This window comes from Ahaetulla prasina, chromosome 12 (assembly GCF_028640845.1).
Source record: "Ahaetulla prasina isolate Xishuangbanna chromosome 12, ASM2864084v1, whole genome shotgun sequence".
NCBI classification, from domain to species: Eukaryota; Metazoa; Chordata; class Lepidosauria; order Squamata; family Colubridae; genus Ahaetulla; species Ahaetulla prasina.
The window spans coordinates 9779759-9806036 of NC_080550.1; positions in this window are offsets into that span (position 1 = coordinate 9779759).

Consider the following 26278-nt stretch of genomic DNA (forward strand, 5'->3'; position numbering starts at 1 on the left):
GCTCCAACGCTGGAAGCTTTTAAGAAGATGTTGTATAACCATTTGTCTGAAGTGGTGTAGGGTTTCCTGCCTAAGCAGGCAGTTGGACTAGAAGACCTCCAAGGTCCCTCCCAACGCTGTTCTTCTATTCTATTCATTACAAACTAGTCTAATTATCTGCAAATCATTAACTCTAAGATACAAAACAGGGTGATATCCCAACTTCTAGAGATGGTATGACATGGAAACTTCCTGCACTGGCTGCTTCATTTTAGCAGTCTTACCTTAATGTTCAACCTGGAATCCTTATAAAAGAGGCTAATTGATTTAGATGAGGAGGAGAGAGGAGCCATTTTTAAGTCGCAAAGATTAATATGACCTTCATTCTACAAAGTCCAGCAATATTGTTTCATTCGTTGCTCTTATAGGGCCACGAAGAGCCTGGGGGGAAGAGAGAGCATTGTCATTCCAAGTCAATTCAGCTAACCCATTAGAAGAAGTGCATTCTGCAAACCTACAGTCATTCAGTCGCCGAAAAACCTATGGGAAAATAAGTCTTCTTTCACAGTTCAGTGCCTGTACAATTTGATCAATACTGTTTTTAAATGTGTATTTTTAAAACTTTATTTATGAAGACTTAAACTGCCATGGAAGAATGCCATACCCCAAAAAAACCCAACCCTGGGGCAAGGGACGGGGGAGAAAAATCCATTTAATCCCACTGTAATGCTCAAGGTTATTTGCACGGAAAGTAAAAGTCTCCTTCATGTCAAATCTGACTCCTTGGGACGTCATGGGCAGCTGTGTAGTTTCCTTGGCAAAGATATGGAAAATATTTTTCATTGGCTTCTCTCTTTTTTTCCTCCTCCAGCCTCTGAATCTAGCCTCTGTCCAGGGGTGTGCTTCAAAAATTTTAGCAAAGGGGGGGGGTGGGGGGAGGAAGGGGAAGGGAGGGGGAGGGGGGATGAGGGTAGAAAATGGATTGATAGTTAATGTACAAAGATGATTGAAGATGTATAATTAATGTAAGATCGGAGCTGCCCGGCTACCACTTCAGAATGATGGGAAAGAAGGAAGTAGAAGAGAGAAGGAGGTAGGAAAGAGAAGAGGAGGAAGAGGGAAGGAAGGAAGAGGGATAGAAGAGGGAGAAGAAAGGAGTAGGGAGGAAGGAGGAGAGGATGTAGATAAGAGAGGGGGAGGATGGTTGTGGAAAGTAGAAGAAGGTAGAGAAGGAGAGTAAAAGGAAGGGGGTGGTGACCAGGCAGATCCGATTAATTGTATATGATGGTACATTAAATATGTTATTGGATATGTTATTGGATAAGAATGTTAAAATAAAACTTAAAAAAAAAAATTAGCAAGGGGTTTTCTATCCGGTTGCTTGGTGAGTGTGGCCATGGTGGGCGTGGCCTAGTCGGCCTCCTGCACTACAGTAGGAGGGTGTTTTTGCCCTCCCTGGGCTCTGGAGGCTTTCCTCGAGCTTCCGGGAGGGCAAAAACAGCCTCCCCAGGCTCTGGAGGACCTCTGGAGGCCATAAACGGGCCTGTTTTCCAAACTTCTGGTAGGCCCATTTTTGACCCTCCCCGAGCCTCCGCGCACGCCCTGCACTTACCTGCATCCAAAACGGGCCATGTGGGGACTCCTGGGAGGGGCGGGATGAGGTGGTCAAGGCCAGCCAGGAGTGGGATTTGGGGGTTCTCTGAACTGCACAGAATCTTAGCTAGAGGTTCTCTTGAACCCCTGCGAACCCCCAGCAGCCCACCCCTGCCTCTGTCCCTTAAATTCCCATTCAAGTTATAACCAGCCCCAACCTATTTAGTTTTCAAGCCTAGATAAGGGAGAAAAATGAGTGTGCTTTTGAAAAATATCCAGTAAACGTATCTAACTAAACAGTCATGCTATCGTTATGGATTTAATTATCAGAAGGATTTGGACACCTCTGCTCTTTGCTGTTGTTATTCACATTTCTTTGCGTTTATCCAAGAGAGAGAGAGAAAACTGATGTAGCGAAATAAATCTGTAGATGGGAACACAGCTGTCTTTCAGAGTATGAATGTTTTCGCCTTTTGCAATGAGCTTTTGATACAACATAAAGATGTGTCTAAATACATGTTGTAGAATGAAATGTTCATTGTATTCTAATTTAACCTGAACTACCTTTGAAAATAGAGTAAAATCTGTGTCTGTTTTTAATAGAACTAAGTGCACAATGATATAGAAATGGAGTTTTGTAGTTCAAAATGCTTTCAGAATAAAAGAATAACAGAGTTGGAAGGGACCTTGGAGGTCTTCTAGTCCAACCCCCTACTCAAGGAGGAAAACCTACATAGTTATAGACAAATAGTTGTCCAATCTCTTCTTAAAGACCTCCAATGTTGGAGTACCTGCAGTTTTTGGAGGCAAGCTGTTCCACTGATTAATTGTTCTAACTGTCAGGAAATTGCTACCGAGTCCTAGGTTGCTTCTCTTTCCAAACTCTAAATATGAAGGATTCTAGAGTTGGACACCAGTCTACATTGTTAAATGCCGGAGTCCAAATAAAACTTCACCAACACTAAATTAAAATCCACCAAGGCATACAGTTCTGATCCTGTCTTTCTGGAATTTTCTCTTAATATCTTAATTTTAATATTTTCTTAATATCTTAATATTCACCCGCTTCCTTGCTGAATTTGAATTGCTGAAAACAAACACTCTCCATCCTTTCCCTCCTTGCTTGGGAAGCAAACCCCACTCCTCTTCAGGGCTGATGATGTTACCTAATTGGGTACTGAAATGTCTGCAAGAAATCAACCAATCTCAGTGAGCACCAAGGACTCCACATTCTCCATCCGCCATGATGAAATCATCTGAAAACATCTTGCAAAACCTTCCTTGTTCTTTCAACCTTTCCTTGTATTGTGGTCCGCCAGCAGCCTGAGGACTTGGCAGTGGAGTCGGACAGTGAGGAGGCTGGGGAGGACGATGGGCCAGTCCTGGAGTCAGGGGAAGGCCTGGATGAGGGCTCTGCATTGGAGGCTTAGATTGGGCCAGGGCCATCTGGGAGCGATGCACGGACTCCGGAGCCTCCAGAGGCAGACAGCAGAGAGGCAGAGGAACAGGAGGAGCCTGTTCCTAGTGCACGCATGTGAAGAGCTGCCAGAAGGCAAGAGCAGATAATGCAAAAAGGACAACTCGGGTGTAAGGCCAGGCTCCTCCCATAAGGCTTAAAAGAGCAGCAATGGCTCTTGGGTGCTTTGTAGGAAAGCAACATTGCTACAATTGTTTCTTGTCTCCTGTTTCTGAACTTCATGGGTTCTTGCCAAGAAAAGCCTTTGGCAGGGTGCCAAAGAAGACAAAGGTTTGTGATAAGGCCAAAGGACTTTTTATGAAGGACTTTGTTTTGGACTTAATTTGGACTAAGTTGAGAATGAAGTACTTCTCAGCTGCTCTAATAAAATATGTTTGCTTAGGACTGATTGTGTCCGGTAATAACTACTTGGGCCTGGGTCACAATACCTTGTAGGACTTAATGTGCAGTTGTCTTGTGGCTCTCCTACAGTTTCCCAGGACACCAGATTCTTGCCTTCCTAAATCAGGATTCCTGTAACTAATTGCAGTCTTCCAAGTATATCAGCCCTAATTAATAATACTATGACTTTAGGTAAATATAAAAGCAGGTTGCGTTGATATTAAGTGACATTTGTTCATGAAAAATGGAGGGACAAATAAATGCAATATTTGCTCCATAGAAAGAAATCCAGCCAAAAAATCTATTTGATTAATGTATTAAATTCCCCTCGCCTTGCAATTCATCTGAGAGGCCCTTTCATTCCTGATGTTTAAAATAGACACACCGGCTGCCTATCAGTTACACATAACGGTTAAATATAGGCTATTGATTCTTGAAAAAATCATTTAGACAAGCCGAGAAAATGTGCAAGTACATTTTATAAAGAAACTTCAAGGTAGGGTGGAAAAGTACTTTCTTTCTTATTAATTTGCTTTTTATTTGCATATTGATTTGCTGCTATTTGAGTTTGCCGTTCAGGTCAAAGATGTAAATAAGTCTAATAAATATCAGACTTATGAAAGTATCTTGGATAAGTCCATAAGTTTTGTCTTCCTTACATAGCTATAAAGAGAAAAGGTCACATTATTTCAATTCTTTAGTAAGCTCCTAACAAACTCCCTTCTATCTACTCTGGCCAAATTTAAGAAATACAGCTTGTATCATGAAAGGAATCATATTTACTTGCATAACTCAACCAAAAAAAATTAAGAAACCTCTGTTTTGCTCTAAGTGGATAATGGAAGCTCTAATTCAGAATGCCTTAATTTCTAGTGAAATCATTTGTAAATAATATTGGTGATTAGCGCAGTACAATCTTTGCACTCCAAAAAGCAATAAATGAAGCTAGGAAAAAAAATATTTGATTTATGTTACCTTTGAAAAGTTACTTGTCAAGCACTGGAAAAATAAGAAAATTTAGGTGGTTCAAATGAGTATAAAGATTATTGCAAACTTAAGCTCTCTACAAGAATCTATTTATTAATTTTTATTTATTTGTCAATCATATATAAGATAACAGGAAAAAGTATAAACATAATATGGATACATGAAAAGAGTAAGTAAAAAGGAATATTAGGACAGGGATGGTAGGCACACAGGTGCACTTATGCATACCTCTTACAGACCTCTCAGGAATGGGGTGAGGTCAACAATAGACAGTTTAAGCTTAAAGTTTTGGGGGTTTGGGGAAGAAACCACAGAGTCAGGTAGTGCATTCCAGGCATTGACCACTCTGTTACTGAAGTCATATTTTCTGCAATAAAGTTTGGAGCGGTTTACTTTCAGTTTGTATCTATTATTTGCTCATGTATTGTTGTGGTTGAAGCTGAAGTAGTCATTGACAGGTAGGACATTGTGGTAGATAATTTTATGTACTATGCTTAGGTCAGACTGAAGTCAGCATAGTTCTAAGTTGTATAAGACCAAAATTTGGAGTCTGATGGCATAAGGTAATTTATTGCAAGCAGAGGAGTGGAGGACTCTTCTTGTGAAATATCTCTGGACTCTCTCAATTGTATTTATGTCCAATATGCAGGGCAGGTTCCAGACAGATGAGCTGTATTCAAGAATTGGTCTAGCAAATGTTTGGATGATCTAGTTAGTAATACAATATTACCAGAGAAGAAGCTACGCAAAATTAGATTAACAACTCTTAGTGCCTTTTTGGCAATGTTGTTACAGTGGGCTCTGGCACTTAGATCTTTGGAAATGAGTACTCCAAGGTCCTTGACAGAGTGAGGGTTATCTATAAGGTCATGTCTATCTAATTTGTATTTTATGTTTTGATTTTTTGACCAACTAACCATCAAGGGAAATGAATGGAAGATAAGAGAGGCATTTAAGAAAGGCTGGACTTAAATTTCTTGTGGGAGTGCAGAGATTCTTGACTTGTGGCATGTTTGATCCCTCTTTCAGGCTCAGCCTGGTTATTTCCTACATTACTTTCCAAAGATACACTAAATAATTTGAGTCTTCTATTTACCCAGTTACAATTCAGTAACATTGATCTGCATCTAAGTTTTCAGGAGAAGCTTTGGACAATCAACCTCACATTGAAAAATGTTGGTTAGGTGTGAATTCAACCTGACTCAAGCTATGATTAAGTATAATCATGTATATGCCCAATCAGAACTATTCTGCATAGCAAGTTGGAGCTGTCAATTTTCCTGGCTCCTCCAATAATTTTCACCTTCCTGATATTTGGAAAAAAAAAACATACTTTTTTTTTGGGGGGGGCTGTTGCTGTTGTTTAAAAAGCAAAAACAAACAAAGCCAAAATCTCATCTGATACTAGTCATATCCTGCAAATAAGATTATACCCATCTGTGCAGAAATAAGACACAACAACGTGCAGTTGGCAGGAAGCAATTTGGAGAAAATGTGTTACTTTCTTTACCTCAATATAAATTGCAAATCAATTTTTAAAAAAGCAATTTGGGTACCATGTCAAGTTTCTTGACCCCACTTCTCCGGAAAATCATTGACTCTCAGGATTCGTGCAGGTATGGATTTTTCATGAATGCTAAGTGAATCAATAGTTTGTCCACAATAGGCCCATAATTGGTCCATATAGATTAAAATTAATGATATATAAATAATTTCACCTTAATTGCGCTCCTGGTGCATACCAATCTGCAATCAATTAACACTTACTTCTTAAATTTACCAAGAACAACTAGGCGATAGCTCCTAAATCCAACGTATTTAACAGCCTCTGTATAACGCCTGAATGTTTCCATGTCAGGAAAAAAAAATACATACTATGAGAAATTATGTCCAAAAGACAACTTTTCAGCTACCGAAGCCTCCAAAGTAGGGGTGAAATCCAGCAGGTTCTGGAGAACCGGTAGCGGAAATTTTGAGCAGTTCGGAGAAACGGTAGTGGAAATTTTGAGCAGTTTGGAGAATCAGCAAATACCTCCTCCAGCTGGCCCCAGAAGTGGGGAGGGAATGGGGATTTTGCAGTATCTTTCCCCTGGAGTGGGGTGGGAATGGGGATTTTGCAATATCCTTCCCCTGCCATGCCCACTAAGCCACAACACACCCACCAAGCCACGCCCACAGAACCGGTGGTTAAAAAAAATTGGATTTCACTACTGCTCCAAAGTTGTAGCAACCAAGATCCACGAGTGCCGAGTTCAGGTATTTTGTCATTCTCAAAGGTCACGTTGTGATGTGAATGTTAGCAGCAAAAAATCTCCTAAGGATTGCAAGGTCAAGCTTCCAAGTGACATGTCCCCATGAAATAAAATCCAAAGAAATCCATTTTCCATTAAAGTCTATTTATTAGGAACATATCAAATTGACGAGGACTTGGTGCAATTCACACTCTGACCCGCATCCGGAATTACACCCGATAAAAAGCAGAAAACAGAAACATTCCTCCTGAGCCACACTCTCCAATCAATTCTCAGTCTGGTAACTCCAAACTTCACCTTCCTCCAGCTGCAGGCACAGGAGTGAAATCTACTTACCTTTCTTACCAGTTCAGAAGTGCACATGTGCGCAGACCCTCTGCACATGCACAAAACCTTTTTGCGAATGCACAGAGAGTAAAAAACACATCCTGCGCCAACTCAGTAAGCTCAAACTGCCCAAGGAGCTGCTGATCCAATTCTACAGAGGAATTATTGAGTCTGTCATTTGCACCTCTATAACTGTCTGGTTCGGTTCTGCAACCCAACAAGAAAAACACAGACTTCAGAGGATAATTAGAACTGCAGAAAAAATAATTGCTACCAACTTGCCTTCCATTGAGGACCTGTATACTGCACGAATCAAGAAGAGGGCCGTGAAAATATTTGCAGACCCCTCGCACCCTGGACATAAACTGTTTCAACTCCTACCCTCAAAACGACGCTATAGAGCACTGCACACCAGAACAACTAGACACAAGAACAGTTTTTTCCCGAAGGCCATCACTCTGCTAAACAAATAATTCCCTCAACACTGTCAGACTATTTACTGAATCTGCACTACTATTAATCGTTTCATAGTGCCCATCACCAATCTCTTTCCACTTATGACTGTATGACTATAACTTGTTGCTGGCAATCCTTATGATTTATATTGATATATTGATCATCAATTGTGTTGTAAATGTTGTACCTTGATGAACGTATCTTTTCTTTTATGTACACTGAGAGCATATGCACCAAGACAAATTCCTTGTGTGTCCAATCACACTTGGCCATAAAAAATTCTATTCTATTCTATTCTATTCTATTACTTCCTGGTTAAAACCAGGAAGTAATGACAGCCGGGTGGGTGGAGTCTTACACTGCGATTGCTACCAGTTCTCCAAACCACCCGCCACGATCGCTACCGGATTGGGCGATCCGGTCTGAACCAGGAGCATTTCACCCCTGTGCAGACATCTCTGTTCCCATGGGAAGGAATGCCACCTAGACATAACATCCCCCCTTTCAAAATTTAGAGAGTCAGGTGAGCTCGAAGTAATGCTAAATTCCTTTACTAGCAAACCTAAATGCTAAGAAAAGAATAGACAATATAAAATCGCTACACATATGTCATCTTCAGGATCGACATGCAATTGCTGAGTGTAGACCCAGTTTGGTGTGGTGGTTAAGGCAACTGGCTTTAAACCAGAAGATCGTGAGCTGTAGTCATGCCTTAGGGACAAAGCCAGTTGGATGACCTTGGGCCAGTCCCTTTCTCTCAGCCCTAGGAAGGAGGCAATGGCAAACCATTTCTGAAATCTTGCCAAGAAAACTGCAGGGATTTGCAACTGAATCAACTCTGGTGATCAATAGGATGTCAGGTAGTGCAACTGGATTGCCCTCATGTCCAACAAGTGTTTGTTTGTTTGATTTCTACAGTCACCTATCTCAGCAAACAACTCTGGGTGGCTCACAATTCAAAACAGGCATTACAATTAAAATCTTAAAAAGATTTCAAAGCAATAAAAACAGTACTCAGCCCTTAGCGCTTAGACTTACGTACCGCTTCATAGTGCTTTACAGCCCTCCCTAAGCGGTTTACAGAATCAGCATATTGCCCTCAACAATCGGGGTCCTCATTTGACTGGCCTCAAAAAGATGGAAGGCTGAGTCCATCTTGAGCTGGTTAAGGATTGAACTCCAGGCTGTGGGCAGAGTTTGCCTGCAATATTGCTTTACAGCACTTCCTGGGTGGTTTAAAACATTGGCATATTGTCCCCAACAATCTGGATCCCCATTTTAAAGACCTCAAAAAGATGGAAGGCTGAGTTAACCTTGAGCCAGTCAGGATTAAACTCCTGGCAGTGGGCAGAGTTATCCTGCAATACTGCATTCTCACCACTGCGCCACCATGTCTCCCAAACAGTCAAAACAGTAACAAGCATGAAAACAATAAAAATGTTAACCTATCTAATTTGAAGTACATAAGTACTTGAAGTAAGCAAGATGTCTGACCTGTTACCAATGTAACTAGGAGTGGGGCTCTTGGTGCATGTAACACACTTGAGAGAGCAACGTGGGTTTTTAAAGCTTTATGGAAGCTTCTTCTGTGTTTGTGTTTGTAAGTTTATGTGTTGCAGCCTAATCTCTGTAGTTGGACCCTGGTTTCTCGCTCTTCTTGAAACGTTCTACTTGATGACTCATTTCTTTGCAATTGCTGTTTCTCTTTGCCTAGACTTGCATAGTCTCTCTCTGTTACCGAGCTAAGCTTATTTATTATTCAAGAGTTGTATCAGGATAACACCGGAGCTTCTACTGACATAGCAAAATGTAACAACTCATTAAGAGATGCTTCAGAATAAGTAAATATATTTGTAACAGACAAGCAAATATTTTTGGCCTCAAATGAAGGACGATAGGAATGTCATAGATCATCACAGAACGATTTCCATAGGGCATGGAAGTGATTCAGTGAAGGATTGAATCCAGCAAAAGGATATCATGGTGTGCAGTGTGTGTGTGTGTGTGTGTGTGTGTGTGTGTGTGTGTGTGTGTGTGTGTGTGTGGAATCATCAATAATTCTGGCAATATATTTTTCAAAGCACTAGATGAGAAATAAGTTAACTCAGGATGTCCATATGCACCAAAACTTCAAGATTTATACAGTACATTATTACAAGTATATACATTAAAGGCAAACGCACATGAAATTGATATTCAATAGCAGTAGCTATTTAGACCAGTGATGGCTAACCTTTTCGTCATCACGTGCCAAAAGCGCTTGCTCACACGCACAACAGCATGCATGTGTGCCTGCACCCATAATGAATGATTGTGCAACCCGCTTCCTTGCGCAATCACATGCGACCCCCCCGTTTCCCCTCCCCCCCTCCCGCGGCCTGTTTTTGGTCCCAAGAAGCTTCAGGGAGGCCTGCTAGACCCAAAATGGGCCACGGGGGGTGCACTGCACTCTCCCACGCTTCCCGCACCCTGCACGTATGGGCACGGGATCCCATCCCCCACACACGTACACGAGACTCTCCAAGCATGGGCATGCATCTCCCAGATGCGCCCCCTGCACATGCATGGCAGAGACCCGAAAATCAGCTGCTGGTGGGAGGCGCACGCACATGCAACACACAGCTGAGCTGGGCAATGGCTCGCATGCCCACAGAGAGGGCTCTGTGTACCGCCTGTGGCACACGTGCCATAGGTTTGCCATCATGGACTTAGACTTACTGCTTCACAGTGCTTTCCAGCCCTCTCTAAGCAGTTTACAGAATCAACATATTGCCCCCAACAATCTGGGTCCTCATTTTACCCACCTCGGAAGGATGGAAGGCTGAGTCAACCTTGAGCCTGGTAAGATTTGAACTGCCAAATTGCAGGCAGCCGGCAGGCAGCAGAAGCAGCCTGAAGTACTGCACTCTCACCACTGCACCACCCTGGCTCATACTGGTAGTCCTTGACTTACAATGGTTCATTTAGCGACTGCTGGAAGTTGCAATAGCACTGGAAAAAAGCGGCATGACCATCTTTCACCCTTATGACTGTTTGCGGCATCCCCGTGGTCACGTGAACAAAATTCAGACGCTTGGTAAGTGGTTCGTATTTATGATGGTTGCAGCGCCCCGGGGTCGTGTGATCCTCTTTTGGGACCTGCTGACGAGCAGAGTCAACAGCAAAGCTCAGATTCACTTAAATACCATGTTCTTATCCTAACAATGTGGGGGCAGTGTGGAAAGTCATTGAATAAAGATTTCACTTAGCCACAAAGATTTTGGGCTCAAATGTGCTCGTAAGTTGAGGACTACCTGTATTAGAGAGCAAAAGGTATTCCAAGCTATTGGGGGTGTGCATCAGTGTAAAATTGCTTACACAATGTTTAGGTGAAGAGTAAGGGACGTGGTGGCTCAGAGGCTAAGACGTTGAGCTTGTCGATCGAAAGTTCAGCAGTTCGAATCCCTAGTGCCGCGTAACGGGGTGACCTCCTGTTACTTGTCCCAGCTTCTGCCAACCTAGCAGTTCGAAAGCACGTAAAAAATGCAAGTAGTAAAAATAGGGACCACCTTTGGTGGGAAGGGAACAGTGTTCTGTGTGCCTTTGGTGGTGAGTCATGCCAGCCACATGACCATGGAGACGTCTTCGGAAAGCGCTGGCTCTTTGGCTTTGAAACGGAGATGAGCACCATCCCCTAGATTCGGGAATGACTAACACGTATGTGTGAGGGGAACCTTTACCTTTTAGGTGAAGACTTACATGGCAATGGGAGATAGATGTATTCCTGCATATTTTTTCGCTGAACATGTAAACCAGGAACTGAATAGGTGCATTGAGCAGCTGAGAAATTCCGTGAAATTAAATCCATTCAATGACCATTCAGCCTCAACCATTATAAGTAATACTCAAAATTACTTGGTTGGATGAGGCTGGGTCCGATGAGGCTGAATTTGTTGTATGATTTTCCAGCTTGGGTCAAGGTGCTATGCTTAAAAGCCTGCATGGTTCTAGGTGTATTTATTTGAAGAGGTGTTTAAAGCAGGGAGGGAAATGCATTAAAGCTGTCTAAATAAGGCTATCTAATTTTAAAATGTACCTAAATATTTACACTGGATTTTTTTTTTGTTCCTACGGCCCGAAAGGATTGGTAGACAACGGTTATTACAAATGGAACTTTTAGCAGTCAGTAAGAATGGCCTGCTTATTGTTCGGTGCATCTATTAATTAGATCTTCTGAGAATATAATTGAATCTTCTCTTAGAGAGGTTTAGACTTGCCCACGGCTTTCTATTCAGTTATGTAAGGAACCACTTTATGTCATTTAATTACATCAGGGCTGCTGGTTAGGTGATGCCAATGTTGTGGCGCTTAAGTTGGGCTAGCACAGGAAATCTAAGCAAGAGTAACTCTGGTTAATCCTGTCTTGTGAACACTCATGTATGCTCCATCCTCCCCTCATCATCTGTCTGCTGGTCCTTAGAACCACAATTTAACATCCATGCCAGTGGTGGATTTCAATTTTTTTTATTACCGGTTCTGTGGGTGTGGCTTGGTGGGTGTGGCAGGGGAAGGATACTGCAAAATCCCAATTCCCTCCTCACTCCTGGGGGAAGGATACTGCAAAATCTCCATTCCCTCCCACTCCAGGGAGAAGGATACTGCAAAATCCCCATTCCCTCCCCACTCCAGGGGAAGGATACTGCAAAATCCTCATTCCCTCCCACTCCAGGGGAAAGATACTGCAAAATCCCCATTCCCTCCCCACTCCAGGGGAAAGATACTGCAAAATCTCCATTCCCTCCCACTCCAGGGAGAAGGATACTGCAAAATCCCCATTCCCTCCTCACTCCAGGGGAAGGATACTGCAAAATCCCCATTCCCTTCCCATTCCTGAGGGAAGGATATTGCAAAATCTCCATTCCCTCCCCACTCCTGGGGCCAACCAGAGGTGGTATTTGCCGGTTCTCCGAACTACACAAAATTTCCGCTACTGGTTCTCCAGAACCTATCAGAACCTGCTGAATTTCACCCCTGATCCACCCTAATCAAACTAATGCATCTATTTTAATATGGCCCCTCAAAAAATGTGTTTTTTAAATATCCTTATCCTGCATAGAAGGATCTTTTTTTCACTACATTCAACCAATAACACACTAAAGGAATACTCCAAAAATAACCTTGCCCCGCTATCTCGCATTTTGTCTATTTTAATGGGGAAGATGGTAAAGGTTCAGTTTTATTACTAAATACAGTAAGGGGAGAAGATTAGCCATATTTCCTTCCCCAGTCATTTCATCCAGTTTTGGTCAATATATTACAAAAATGAGAGTTTGGAAAAAGTGCAGAGAAAAGCAACTAAGATGATTAAGGGCCTGGAGACAGGAACATTTGAAGAATGGTTACAGGAAGTGAGCATGAGAAAAGGAGGAGGATTAGGGTGACATGATAGCAGTGTTTCCATATTTGAGAGGTTGCCACAAAGAACCGGGAATCAACATATTTTCCAAAGCACCAGAAGGCAAGACAAGAAACAATGGATGGAGACAAATCAAGGAGAGAAGCAATCTGGAATTGAGGAGAAACTTCCTAACAGTGAGAACAATTAACCAGTGGAACAGCTTGCCTTCAGAAGCTGTGGGTGCTTCATCACTGGAGAAGAGACTGGACAGCCACTTGTCTGAAATGGCATAGGGTCTCTTGCTTTAGCAGAGGGTTGGACTAGAAGACCTCCAAGGTTCTTTCCAGCTCTTATTCGAATTGATTCTGATCTTATGCTCAGGAGGAGCCAAGAAGGTGAATGACTATCACTTCTTGATACAAACTTCTGACTTGCTACTGGCCTTTCCTCCTTTGACCTGGTCTTTACAGTCTCACATCCAGAAGCAAGATCTTTTGACAATAAAGCAGGGGCAAAAATCCAGCAGGTTCTGGAGAACCAGTAGCAGAAATTTTGAACAGTTCGGAGAACAGGTAGTGGAAATTTTGAGTAGTTTGCAGAACTGGCAAATACCACCTCTGGTTGGTCCCAGAATGGGGTGGGAAGGGAGATTTTGCAGTATCCTTCCCACAGGAGAGGAGGAAATGGAGATTTTGCAATATCCTTCCCCCAGGAGTGGGGTAGGAATGGAGATTTTGCAGTATCCTTCCCCTGCCATACCCACCAAGCCACGCCCACAGAACCGGTAGTAAAAAAAAAATTGGATTTCACCACTGCAGTAAACATACCAGTCACATAAATCTAGTAAAATAGATAAGGACCGTATCTGCCACCTTACATTTATTTAGGTTTTTTGGATGGTGGTGATGAACCAGTTTCAATATAAAATGTGAGCTAACTATTGGGAGAAATGTCTTTAATTAGTGGAGGAAGAATGAAAGGGCAGCTTTTTGATCATTCTCCTGTGTGTTTTTCTCCCGAGTTCTTAGCTCCGGCTAAAACTAATTGGTTGGCTTGCAACACTTTTCTCCTAATGCTATTTCTTTTTTTAAAAAAAATAGCGTATACAAATTTGCACATACCATAAGAGTAAACAATAAAGTTAACCAGATGTTACAAAATCACATTTTTAAAAAAAAAAACATTATTATTATTTGCTTGTTAATGGTATGCTGGTTGTACAACAAGTAAGTTTGCATTTGTTTCCCAGTTAGCCATAACCTCTTTCCAGTCAAACAAATAAAAACTGTCATTTCTTTATAGAGCAGGTGTTTATGTGGGCCACTAAATACTGATCATCTTATGATGAATAACTTTTTAAAGAAATGTTCATATATTTAATACAGCGCAGCACTTATCTGCTTCTTATTAAATCAGCATAAATCCTGTTAGGCATCTTTTTAAAAGAAGATGTCACCGCTTTGTAAATTTATAAAGCATGATTTATAAACCAGAAGCATTATTTTTAAAAGAAGTCTACAAAAACAATTAAGCTGTTTTAATAAATAGCAGGAAAGTGCTTTGCTCATCCAAAGGATTACTTCCATATCATTTTTTATTTTATTTTAGTTTTTGAAACGCACACAAATCTAATATTAGATTTCATCTTAAGTGAAACTAGGAACATTTGGATTCCAAAGTGTAAATCAAGGGAGCTCTCCATGGTACTGAATTTTAACTGCCCGATTTGTATCTTGTAACCTCTGATAAAAACTGCTCGGGGACTCTATGCTGAAACTGAAAAATTTGTTCTGGTGCATAAGATACAACTACATCCTTTCACTAATTGGCCATAATGCATATTCTGCTCTGCTTTAGTCCAATCTGTCAAAATCCCAGATTCAACCCATGAAATCTCAGGACTCACAATGAGTCCTTCACTCCCAACCAATTTTAGTAAATGCCTAACATTGAAGTCAGCTTCGTGGTGTCTTTCCCCCCAAAAAAACATTGTTATTTCAGAACATTGGTTTTCACTTACATTTACTCTCACCCTATTTGGTCCTAATAAAATCACCCAATCTTCCTTCTCCAGGATTCAAAGCACAATTCTTGCCTAGCTTTCTCTCTCTATCTCTCCCTCTCTCCCTCTCTCCTTCCCTCTCTGTGTGTCTTTATTACATTCTCCCAAAAACTTTTTGAGGGACCCCTAAGAGAAAGCTATAGAGTAAATAACTTTATGCCAGCAAGACACTTACAAATCACAGAGTGGAGGATCCCCTCCTGCACAGCTAAGTATGTGTCTCCACACATTGATTTCTGAGATTTTCAAGATAAAGGAGGGGGTCAAAGAAGGAAGTTTATGTGTGATGGGAGAGTTTTCTTAGACAAGTTAGATCATTCTTACCAGTAGAGCATTAATTTAAAAAAAACATTATTATTATTTGCTTGTTAATGGTATGCTGGTTGTACAACAAGTAAGTTTGCATTTGTTTCTCAGTTAGCCATAACCTCTTTCCAGTCAAACAAATAAAAACTGTCATTTCTTTATAGAGCAGGTGTTTATGTGGGCCACTAAATACTGATCATCTTATGATGAATAACTTTTTAAAGAAATGTTCATATATTTAATACAGCGCAGCACTTATCTGCTTCTTATTAAATCAGCATAAATCCTGTTAGGCATCTTTTTAAAAGAAGATGTCACCGCTTTGTAAATTTATAAAGCATGATTTATAAACCAGAAGCATTATTTTTAAAAGAAGTCTACAAAAACAATTAAGCTGTTTTAATAAATAGCAGGAAAGTGCTGTGCTCATCCAAAGGATTACTTCATATCATTTTTTATTTTATTTTATTTTTTGAAACGCACACAAATCTAATATTAGATTTCATCTTAAGTGAAACTAGGAAAGTGTAAATCAAGGGAGCTCTCCATGGTACTGAATTTTAACTGCCCGATTTGTATCTTGTAACCTCTGATAAAAACTGCTCGGGGACTCTATGCTGAAACTGAAAAATTTGTTCTGGTGCATAAGATACAACTACATCCTTTCACTAATTGGCCATAATGCATATTCTGCTCTGCTTTAGTCCAATCTGTCAAAATCCCAGATTCAACCCATGAAATCTCAGGACTCACAATGAGTCCTTCACTCCCAACCAATTTTAGTAAATGCCTAACATTGAAGTCAGCTTCGTGGTGTCTTTCCCCCCAAAAAAACATTGTTATTTCAGAACATTGGTTTTCACTTACATTTACTCTCACCCTATTTGGTCCTAATAAAATCACCCAATCTTCCTTCTCCAGGATTCAAAGCACAATTCTTGCCTAGCTTTCTCTCTCTATCTCTCCCTCTCTCCCTCCCTCTCTCCCTCTCTCTCTCTCTCTGTGTCTTTATTACATTCTCCCAAAAACTTTTTGAGGGACCCCTAAGAGAAAGCTATAGAGTAAATAACTTTATGCCAGCAAGACACTTACAAATCACAGAGTGGAGGATCCCCTCCTGCACAGCTAAGTATGTGTCTCCACACATTGATTTCTGAGATTTTCAAGATAAAGGAGGGGGTCAAAGAAGGAAGTTTATGTGTGATGGGAGAGTTTTCTTAGACAAGTTAGATCATTCTTACCAGTAGAGCATTAATTTAAAAAAAAAAATATCTGTTTCTCCATTGCATTCACAGTCTCATTCATTAAAAGATCAGAAGGTTTTCCTCAATTAATATAAAACTACACAGACACATTCTAGATAGCTATGACAGATAGAGATGGATGGATGATGGATTGATGGATGGATGGATGGATGGATGATGGATGATGGATGATGGATGATGGGTGGGTGGGTGGGTGGATGGATGGAGGATGGATGGAGGATAGAGGATGGAGGATGGATGAAAGATGGAGGATGGATAATGGATGGATAGATGATAGATAGATCGATAGATCGATAGATCGATAGATAGATAAAAAAATTAAATATCTGTTTCTCCATTGCATTCACAGTCACTTCCATTAAAAGATAAGAAAGTTTTCCTCAATCAATATAAAACTACATAGACACATTGTAGATAGCTGTGACAGATAGATATGGATGGATGGATGGATGGATGGATGGATGGATGGATGGATGATGGGTGGGTGGGTGGATAGATAGATAGATGATAGATAGATAGATAGATAGATAGATAGATAGATAGATAGATAGATAGATAGATAGATAGATAGATGGAGGGGTGGGTGGATGGATGGATGGATGGAGAGATGGAGAGATGATAGACAGATAAAGGATGAAGGTTCATTTTCTGAGCTTGTGGGTTGGTCTGAACATTTCATTACCAAGCTAGATAACATCTTCAGTGGAGTTGAGTGGATGTCAGTGTCAGTATTCTTCTGTTTATAAGGGCTTCGTGTGGTCAGTAGGTCAGATAGATAGAGTATTTACATTTGTGTATATGCAATAAAGAGAGATCTGGTGCAAATCTGGGATGCATCCATGTGAACACTGTTACTCCTTTGATCGGTGCAAACGTACTGCACCATATAATGTGTTACATGTAGATGTGGATAAGGAAAAGTAAGCTGTCTGTCATTCCTTTTTTTTTTTTTTTTTTTTTATTATATTTTTTTTTGCAACAAACAAACAAAAAGAAAATACATTATTACACCCTTGTGCTGTACATAAAAGGAAGATTTGGGTCTTCGGATATATCCTCATGATTGCCAAAATCCACGTTCTCGAGGTACAGGTACTGAAGCGTCCAATGTTCCAAGCGCAAAGTCCACAAATGGTTTCCAAGTCTTCCAGAAAATATCTTCTTTATACACACCACTTCTAATTTTAATATCACATGTCATTTTATCATTTAAAGCTAATTTCCACATTTCAGAATTCCACTCTTCTATTCTAAAAATCACATCCAGTTTCCAATATCTAGCTATTATAATTCTACCTATTATAATCATAATTCTAATCAATTCTTTTTCATATTTTGTTAATTCTATTTCCTTAATTACCAACAATAATATAGTTTCCACTCTCAATGTTATTACTTTCCCCATCATTTCAAATATCATTTTCTCCAATTGTTGCCAAAACTTTTTAACCTTATCACAATTATACCACATATGTTCATAAGTCCCCAATTCCAACTCACATCTCCAACATTTTTTACTAGTTTTTTTATCCATTTGTGACAATCTTACTGGAGTCAAATACCATTTCCAAACAACTTTATAATTGTGCTCTTTAATCCTTATAGATAAAGTTCTCATAATTCTACTCTTCCAATTCACATTCCAATCTGATTCTGGTATTTCAATATTAAGATCTTTTTCCCAATTTGTCCTCATCACTCTTTGTCTGTCATTCCTTTAGCTGACACAATGTCCTGAGTTTCATTAATTGCCATCAGCATGAAATCTGAGTTCCAGTGAAAAATCAATGTAAGTTTTACTTGGGTAAGTAACCATACTGTTATAAGCAACTCTAGCAAACAAACCACACTATATTGTATGTGTTATTATAAGCTCTGGTCAGAATTATGCTCAAACCATGCCAAGCAGCGTTATAACGCTACTCCAAGCCATCAACAAGATGTTTTCCGGCTATCATGTGTAAGCTTCATAAATCCAGAAGACGACCTCATGCTTCACGCACTCTGGTCGTCCTCTGAATTTTTTTCAGCTCAGATACGGCAGCCCAAATTCTCTTCTTATGGGGCAATTTGGCATAGATAATTTCACTTATGCATTGGAAATAGACTCCCACAGTGCAATAGCTTTAGCAGATGGGAATTTTTGGTGTTTTAGCACATTGCAAGATTATAATTTATTGAGAATCAGCTCCATCACTTCTTTTTTTCTTTTTTTTCTTTTTTTTCTTTTTGGAGATAACTCTGTCCTTTTAGGTTTTTCCTGCCGTCTTGGCTGTAACCATCGCTTCATCCTTTTTGAAAGTGTAACTTGAATGAATTATACATATATATGTCTGTCTGTGTGTGTGTGTGTGTGTGTGTGTGTGTGTGTATGTGTGTGTTTGTTTATAAAATCCATTGGCCGCCCATCTTGTCATAAGGTAACTCTGGGTGGCTTACTGACATAGAAAAATACATCTACATTAAAACCTGAATAAATTAAAAATGGAGATTAAAATCAAGGACACATGGGGAGGGTGGGGGCAGAATGGGGAGAGATGCAGTGGTGGGATTCAAGTAATTTAACAACCGGTTCTCTGCCCTAATGATTTCTTCCAACAACCAGTTTGCCAAACTGCTCAGAAAGTTAACAACCGGTTCTCCCGAAGTGGTGCGAACTGGCTGAATCCCACCACTGGAGAGATGGGATATATTGTTATGACATCAACTAACTCCATTGTGCTGATCCTCCCCCCACTAGGGCCCCAGGCCAACTGGCAGAGAATAGAATAGAATAGAATAGAATAGAATAGAATAGAATAGAATAGAATAGAATAGAATAGAATGGAATGGAATGGAATGGAATGGAATGGAATGGAATGGAATGGAATGGAATAGGAGTTGGCATGGAATAGAATGGAATAGAATGGAATAGAATAGAATGGAACGGAATGGAACGGAATGGAACAGAACAGAACAGAACAGAACAGAACAGAACAGAACAGAACAGAACAGAACAGAACAGAATAGAATAGAATAGAATAGAATAGAATAGAATAGAATTTTTATTGGCCAAGTGTGACTGGACACACAAGGAATTTGTCTTTGGTGCATATCCTCTCAGTGCACATAAAAGATACGTTCATCAAGAATCACAAGCTACAACACTTAATGATAGTCATAGGGTACAAATAACAATCAGGAAACAATCAATATCGATATAAATCGTAAGGATACAAGCAACAAGGTTACAGTCATACAGTCATAAGTGGAAGGAGATGGGTGATGGGAACGATATGACCCGTTTGAAAGCTTTCTAGAAGCCAACGAACTACAGGGATCCCGGATAACCGCAAACGGGCTTACTTCTTAAGCCATTGCGGCCGGAGGTCATCGAGATTGCGGAAGCCCTGGCAGAGCCAACGCCGATACAATCGGTATCGTGGCCGACTCTGCAGACTTTGCTGAAGAACCATTTCGCCCGGCCGTCCAAATACGTGCAGCGGTTTGAATTCGGAGAACGTAGACAGATGGAGGGCGAATCCATCGGTGACTACATGGCCGCTTTAAGAAGAGCGCCCAAGGACTGCGGATACCGAGACCTGGGCGAGGTGCTACTCGAGCAACTCATCCGAGGGGTCAAGGACATCCGTCTCGGCGGCGCTGCTAGCCAAGAGCAACCTGACACTAGCCAACGCCTGGACGAAGCCAGAGCACACGAAATGTCTACTAAAAGCAGCAGAGACCCTGCAAAAGCCTCTTCAATCCAAGGCGAGCTCAAAGCCAACGCCAGTACACCAGGAGGAGATTCAGTCCGAATCCGGCGGTGAGGCGAGGAGGAGGAAGGGTCTGCCGGACTGAGAAACGCGACGTTGAGGACCGTGGCGAGTGCGGAAGCTGCGGAGGCAGCATCAGCGCCAACGCTGCAGGTTTAAAGACGCAACATGCCGGCGGTGTGGGAAGAAAGGGCACCTAGCTCAGGTTTGCAGAGCGGCCCAACCTTCCCGCCGAAAATTCAAATCGGCCAATCAAAGCGGAACCGGAAAGGCGACCCGCGATTGGTTCAAACAAGAAAGCGCGAAGTCTAACCAAACGACTGTCATTATAGGCGCGCCTCAACCAAAGTGGAAAAGAAGATTTCCACAAAGCCCAAGATCGAGGGAGTAAGGTGCAGGCTTGAAGTAGACACGGGATCAGCAATCACCATCATGTCCTGGGACACTTTGGCGAAGTCGCTGCCGTCCGTCGCGAAGCGCCACCTGCAAGCACAAGCTACGAGTGCACGACTACCAGGGAATCGCATCCCTGTTCGAGGGACCACCTCCGTCCGAGTCGATGGTCCTCATAAAAGACCCTGCCCATCACGATCGTCGAAGGAACTCTGCCCAGTCTGTTGGGACTAGACTGGTTTCGTGCCCTGGGCATGGGAGTGACTGGCATCTACAAGTGACTGTAACCTGAAAGACATTCTCTTTAACGAGTTCAAGATGTCTTCAAGGACTGCCTGGGCAAGTACAAGGGACCCCTATTTCCTTCAACTTAGACCCCAGGTAGCCCCATTAGGCTTAAGGCGAGGAGAGTCCTTTGCCCTAAAACCAAAAATTGATAAGGAGCTGGATAAGCTCATTAATCAGGGATCTTGGTGCCAGTCGATCACGCAAAGTGGGAGACGCCAATCGTCACCCCATAAAACCGGACGGGTCAATTAGAATTTGCGCTGACTACAAGGCGGCTTAACAAAGCCTTACAGAAAAGCGCTTACCGGTTCCGTGGTGCAACACTTATTGCACTCTTTGGGGCAAGGGCAAGTCTTTGCAAAGTTAGACTTGGCCCAAGCCTACCAACAACTGCCAGTGAGCGCCCGCCGAAGCCCAAACGATTGTACGCACAGGGGGCCTTCAAGTGCACCCGATTGCAATTTGGGGTCAGTGTGGCACCAGGGCTGTTCCAAAACCTGATGGAACGACTACTGCAGGGCTCCCAGGGTAGTTCCTACTTGATGATGTCCTAATTTCAGGGAAAACATGGAGGAATTGGGGAGGCGGTTAAGAAAGGTCTTGAGCATTTTCCGGACAGCGGGTTAAAAGTCAAGACAAACAAATGCCAGATAGGGGTCGAATCGGTCGATTTCTTGGGCTACGGATAGACAAGAAAGAATTCACCCTACTGAGAGCAAGGTTAAGGCAATTAGGAAGGCTCCAGCGCCCAAAAACAAAGCAGAGCTGCAGGCATTCCTGGGATTGGTTAATTTTTACGCGGTCTTTTTAAAGAACAAAGCAACCGTTGCGGAACCGCTGCATAGGCTCTTAGGAAAAAATACTGTTTGGTCTTGGGGAAAGTCAGAAAATAGGGCTTTTGAAGCAGTAAAGAACCTGCTCTCAAGTGATAGCCTGCTCATCCAATATCACGACTCATTACCCCTAGTGCTGGTTTGCGCGCCCCTTATGGGGTGGGGTATGTACTCAGCCATAGACTTCCAAACGGCACAGAAGCCCCCATAGCGTTCTACTCTAGAACGATGTCCTCCCCAGAGAGGAACTACAGTCAATTAGACAAAGAAGCACTAGCCATTGTATCAGGGGTCAAAAAATTCCACGAGTATGTCTTTGGGCGGAATTTTGAAATCGTGACTGACCACAGACCGCTACTAGGGATACTGGCTGGCGACCGCCAACGCCTGTGGCACTTTCGCCACGCTTGACCCGATGGACTATATTCTTAGCCGCTTATTCGTACAAGCTGCAGCATCGACCAGGAAAAGAAGTGGGGCATGCAGACGATTAAGCCGATGCCCACTACCAGGGGCGATCAAGACCCCACCCGGGACACCCATCCTACTTATTGACTCTTTGGACTCTGGCCCAGTCACATCTAAGGAAGTGGCTCGGCATCATACCGACATTGTGTTAAGGACTGTACTCGGTTGGGTACAGAGAGGGTGGCCCGCTGCGCCGGGCGAAGGTTCAAAGAATTTGTTAAAAACGAGATGAGCTCTCGGCTCAAGGGGTGCCTGTTATGGGGTGATCGTGTAATAATTCCTGAAAAGTTAAGGGAAAGGTATTGGACCTCCACGAGGGTCACCCAGGGATCGTAAGGATGAAGGGTTAGCTAGAAGCTATGTATGGTGGCCACTCATGGACGCAGAGATTGCTGAGAGGGTAGGGAAATGCCAGGCTTGCCAAGAGTCCAGACCTCTACCCCAACGGCCCCAGTCAGAGAATGGGAAAAGCCCCAAGGGCCCTGGTCAAGAATCCACATTGATTTTGCTGGCCCTTTCACGGCCAAACATTCCTAGTGGTTGTGGATGCATTTTCTAAATGGTTGGAGGTCATACTCATGAAATCCACTACGGCCAAGCAGTAATCGCAACCCTCGCCACCTATTCGCAACTCACGGATTGCGGACACTCTGGTGTCCGACAATGGGCCCTCAATTCACGGCAGCCCAGTTTGAAGAATACCTGGCAGAGGAAGGCATCCGACATGCCCTCTCTGCGCCTTTCCACCCTGCGTCGAATGGCCTTGCAGAGCGTTCCGTCCGGAGCGCTAAGGAGGCATTGTCCAGGCTAAAGCCAGGTGACTGGCAAACAAAAATAGACTTTTTCCTAGCAATCCAGCACAGAACCCCAAGCACGGCCACCGGGAAAAGCCCAGCCGAATTGCTAATGGGACGGAAACTCCGGTGCCCACTGGACCGTTTGAATCCCCATTACACACCAGAGGGTTACAAAGGAAAACTAGAAAAGACCAGGGAAATGAGCATAGGCGACCCGGTGTGGGCCCGAAACTATGGGGACGGCCCTAGTTGGCTCACAGGACAAATAATTAAAGTAACTGGCCCAAAATCATATGTGGTAGAGCTACCCGATAACAGAGTGTGGAGGCGCCACATAGATCAGTTAAGGAAACGAATAACCGACCAAACTGAACCAAATGACACATATCATGATCAATACCAATTTGATTCCACAGCCAACAATGACCCGGGGGAGGCGCAAGACTTAGCTGAGGTCCCTGAGTTCCAGCGACGCCATCAGGTTCCCGAGGGAAGCGGCAGGGAAATTGAAAAAAGTAATCCAAGGCCCGATGACCAAGAAAAAGAGTCGGCCAATAATCCGGAGCCCGTTGGCCCAGAGAAAGTGCTGGGAGGAGAAAACAGCCCCTCCGACCAGCTCAAAACACCACCCAGAACTGAACCGCGCAGGTCAGAAAGGACTAGGAGACGCCCAGGTTATTTGCGTGACTCACATTGAAACATAACATGTAAATATTTATGTAAATATAGGCAAAGTGTTTTCTGGGAGGGGAGGAGTGTTATGTATTAATGCTGTACCTTTAAATATTTGAGCGGGAAATCAGCACGTTGCTGATTGGTCAAAACCTCCAACAGAACTATATAAAAGGAGAGGGTTTTCGCCCAGCCTGTTGCTGGGTTCACCCTATATTAAAGAGCTGTTGTCACTACCCTGGTCTCCAGCCTCGTTACTTCCCGAACTTAACAATTTTTATTGGCCAAGTGTGACTGGACACACAAGGAATTTGTCTTTGGTGCATATCCTCTCAGTGCACATAAAAGATACGTTCATCAAGAATCACAAGCTACAACACTTAATGATAGTCATAGGGTACAAATAACAATCAGGAAACAATCAATATCGATATAAATCGTAAGGATACAAGCAACAAGGTTACAGTCATACAGTCATAAGTGGAAGGAGATGGGTGATGGGAACGATTAGAAGATTAATAGTAGTGCATATTTAGTGAATACAGTGTTGAGGGAATTATTTGTTTAGCAGAGTGATGGCATTCGGGAAAAAACTGTCCTTGTGTCTAGTTGTTCTGGTGTGCAGTGCTCTACAGTGTCATTTTGAGGGTAGGAGGGTAGGAGACACATCTTCAGGCCCTTACAAAAGGATTGGAGGGTTGGGGCCAACCTCACATCGGGAAAGCAAGATGTTCCAGAGCAGGGGTCTCCAACCTTGGCAACTTTAAGCCTGGCAGACTTCAACTCCTAGAATTCCCCAGCCAGCCCTTCTCCTGGACCCTGCCTGCCAGAATAATTGGGCTGATGGGACCCACAGGGACCCCATGCCTGTTTTAGCCATCCAAGTGGGATGAGGCAATCCCAGTGTACTCTAAACAAAATTTTAAAATGTAAAGCAAACAAATTTCTCTATCTTTCCAGTCCTGGTGGTTATATGGAACCCCCATACTTATAGATTATACATCCTTGGATCCCACTGAAGAAAAATCAGGACAAAGAAAGGCTCTTTCCCCAATTAATGAGTTTTCTAGAGAGAAGATAGGGGCATGGTGGCTCAGTGGCTAAGACACTGAGCTTGTCGATCAAAAAGTCGGCAGTTCAGCAGTTCGAATCCCTAGTGCCGTGTAACGGGGTGATCTCCCGTTACTTGTCCCAGCTTCTGCCAACCTAGCAGTTCGAAAGCACGTAAAAAATGCAAGTAGAAAAATAGGGACCGCCTTTGGTGGGAAGGTAACAGCGTTCCATGTGCCTTTGGTGTTGAGTCATGCCGGCCACATGACCACGGAGATGTCTTTGGACAGCGCTGGCTCTTTGGCTTTGAAACGCAGATGAGCACCGCCTCCTAGAGTCAGGAACGACTAGCACGTATGTGCAACGGGAACCTTTACCTTTACCTTAGAGAGAAGCTAAGGAAAACAGTTTCACAATTTGTTGGGAGTCAGTGATGTTTTGTTCTCTATTCCTACTCAAATCATTTTCGGGTGAGGACCAGGGCAGGATGTCCGACCCTCCTCTTTGCTTTGGAAAGTATTTTGAAACTTTCTTTGTAAATGGAAAATTTGCCATTCTGTTACTAAAAGCAAAATGCATCCCTAACCTTTAAAATTCCTATGATCTCCCTGAGAATAAACAAATCTAATTTTTTTTTAAAAAAAGAGAGAGAGAAGAGAAATGAGCAGAGTTGTGCACTGCGACTCAGACTTCTTATTTCAAGAATACTCTGGTTTAAATGAAAACATGGCAGGATCATCAATTCCACCCAGCTTGAAAAACGGCCTCTTTTAAAGAAGGATGGCTCAGTATTAGCTCGCTATTTGCAAACTATCGTTTCTGAATTTTAAACTCTCATTTTCTGACTTGGGCTTGAAGTCTTCATGATGTGTTTTGATCACAAAATACCTCTCGGTGTTACCAAAAAAACAGTAATCATTGATGAAATATGCTCACAGAAACAGGGGAGTATTTTTTTTTGCAAACCAAGCTACTTTTCCCTGAAATAAATTTTAACCGTTTTTTGTTTTTTTGTTTTTTGTTTTTTGAAACTCTGCTTTTTGAAAAAAAAATTGAGTAGATGTTTTGCCTAAACAGACTACGGCATATTTAGTTTAATTTTTTTTACATTAGACCCAATTTGATGGCAGCTATAAGGCCATTATATGTAAAGATTAAAGAAAGGCCCTAAGTTAAGATGCAGAAAGGTACCTTAACAATGTCTTTTGCTCTATTTACAATAAATACAGCTGATGGAAGGAGGGAGTTCGCCTTTTGTCAAGATCAGAGAACAGAGATAAATATGCTATAAGGGAGCTGGCTGAGTCACTTCTAACAATTTTATGGCGCAGCCTTTCTGAGCCCTGGCGTACACAAAGGTTAGCTTGGGAATGGTGTGATGCCACTGATTTCAAGATGGAAAAGTTTTCCTTAAATCCCAGTGTGGGGGAAAATGGGAAAAGAAGAAATAGGGAGCTTTGTGGCCATAAGTTTATTCCACTATATAAAAATGAACCAAAAACCCCACTCTCTACCAGCATTGATGAGGTTGACTAGTTTGTAATGAATAGAATAGAATAA